The 2079-nt window shown below is 41.0% G+C and overlaps 1 non-coding gene across 1 annotated transcript; it reads right to left on the bottom strand.

Moving 5' to 3' along the window:
- Positions 1–234: 234 nt before the first annotated feature.
- LOC112804688 (small nucleolar RNA R71) lies at positions 235–341 on the bottom strand. Its single transcript, XR_003203302.1, has one exon. It is a non-coding gene; the product is annotated as a small nucleolar RNA R71 (small nucleolar RNA).
- Between the last annotated feature and the right edge of the window lie 1738 nt (positions 342–2079).

Below are 2079 nucleotides of genomic sequence, written 5' to 3'. Positions count from 1 at the left end.
GAGGAAGAGCTCAAGAAGACCCCAATCAACATCTAACTACCTTCTTGAGAATTTGTGACACTGTGAAGTCTAATGGAGTCCATCCAGATGTCTATAAACTACTCTTGTTCCCTTTTTTTACTCAGGGACAAGGCATCCAAATGGCTTGAATCCTTCCCGAAGGAGAGCTTAACAAATTGGGAAGATGTGGTGAACAAATTTTTGGCAAGATTTTACCCTCCTCAAAGAATCAACAGGTTGAGAGCTGAGGTGCAAACTTTTAGGCAACAAGATGGTGAGACTCTCTATGAAGCATGGGAGAGGTTCAAAGACTTAACAAGAAGATGCCCACCAGATATGTTCAATGAATGGGTTCAACTTCACATTTTCTATGAAGGTATTTCCTATGAGTCAAAGAAGGCTGTGGATCATTCATCAGGAGGCTCTCTAAACAAGAAGAAAACCATTGAAGAAGCCATAGATGTCATTGAAACAGTTGCTGAGAATGACTACTTCTATGCCTCCGAAAGAAGTAACACCAGATGAGTAATAGAGCAGAACCACATGGATGCATTGTTAGCTCAAAATAAGATGATCACCAAGTAGCTAGCAAATCTTACCAAGAAGGTGGAGGAAAACCAAGTTGCAGCAGCCATCACTTCATCATCAGCTCAAGACGGAGTGAACATAGGAGAAGAAAGTGATTGGGAGCAAGCTAACTATGTTGGAAAATCACCTAGACAAGTCCATGATCCATACTCCAAAACTTACAACTCTAGATGGAGAAATCACCCCAACTTTGGGTGGGGAAACCAACAAGACTAAGGGCAAGATCAGAGACACCACAATCTCAATTCCAACAACAATGCAACTTATCAACACACCTCACATAGATCCTACCAACATCCATCTAACCACCCTTCTCAACCACCTAATCTCAACCCATCATCAATAACCAAGGAGGGATTATTAAAGATTAAGGCTCTACTCGAAAATCTATGCAAGGAAATTCAAGATAGTAAAGCTTTCCGGGAAGAAGTGCAATCCAACATGCAGAATCAAGATGCTGCCATCAAGAAACTGGAAACATAGATTGAATTCTTATTCAAGCAAGCCCCTGGACACAAAAATTGCAGCAATATTAACTCAATACCAAAGGAGGAATGTCAAGCCATCACCCTCAGAAGTGGAAAGGAATTGAAGGAGACCCACAAGAAACCACCAGAGAAGAAATTGGATGAAGAAAACAAGGGACATAAGGAAGCTCAAACCTCAACCCCCAAGTCACATCAAGAAGGAAAAGCGCTCAAACCATGCCTCTCAAAGGCTCTATACCCCCAGCAATTACAATTAAAGAAGGGGGAGAGGACAACCAATTCTCAAGATTCTTGGAAATCTTCAAGAAACTACAAATAAACATACCTTTTGCTGAAGCAATAGAGCAAATGCCACTTTATGCCAAGTTCTTGAAGGAATTGATGACCAAAAAGAGAAGCTAGAAGAACAATGAGACTGTAGTACTCACGAAAGAATGCAACGCTATCATCCAACACAAATTGCCCCAGAAATTGAAGGATCTTGGGAGTTTCCAAATCCCTTGTATCATTGGGGAAATCACTGTGGAAAAGGCTTTATGTGATCTAGGAGCCAGCATAAATCTAATGTCTCTAGCAATGATGAAAAAAATAAAGATTGAGGAAGCCAAACTAACAAGAATAGCCCTGCAACTAGTAGACAGATCATTCAAATCCCCATGGGATAGTAGAAGATTTGTTGGTGAAGGTGGGAGACTTCATCTTTCCAGCAGATTTCGTGGTATTAGACATGGAGGAAGGAGCTAAGACTTCTATCATCTTGGGAAGGCTAATTTTAGCCACTGTCGGAGCCATTATTGATGTCCAAAAGGGTGAACTTGTCCTTAGATTACACGAGAAGAAAATGACATTCAATGTGTTTAAGGCCATGAGTTACCCACACAACTCATTGGGAGAATGTATGAGGTTGGACTCCGTAGAAGCTTTGGTACAAGAAATTCTTGAAGAAGAACTTGAAGCATCAATAGAAGAAGAATTAGCAGCAAGCGAAGAAGCTACAACCGCT

The sequence above is a fragment of the Arachis hypogaea genome, chromosome 5 (assembly GCF_003086295.3).
Source record: "Arachis hypogaea cultivar Tifrunner chromosome 5, arahy.Tifrunner.gnm2.J5K5, whole genome shotgun sequence".
NCBI lineage: Eukaryota > Viridiplantae > Streptophyta > Magnoliopsida > Fabales > Fabaceae > Arachis > Arachis hypogaea.
This window is presented reverse-complemented; position numbering and strand designations above follow the sequence as displayed.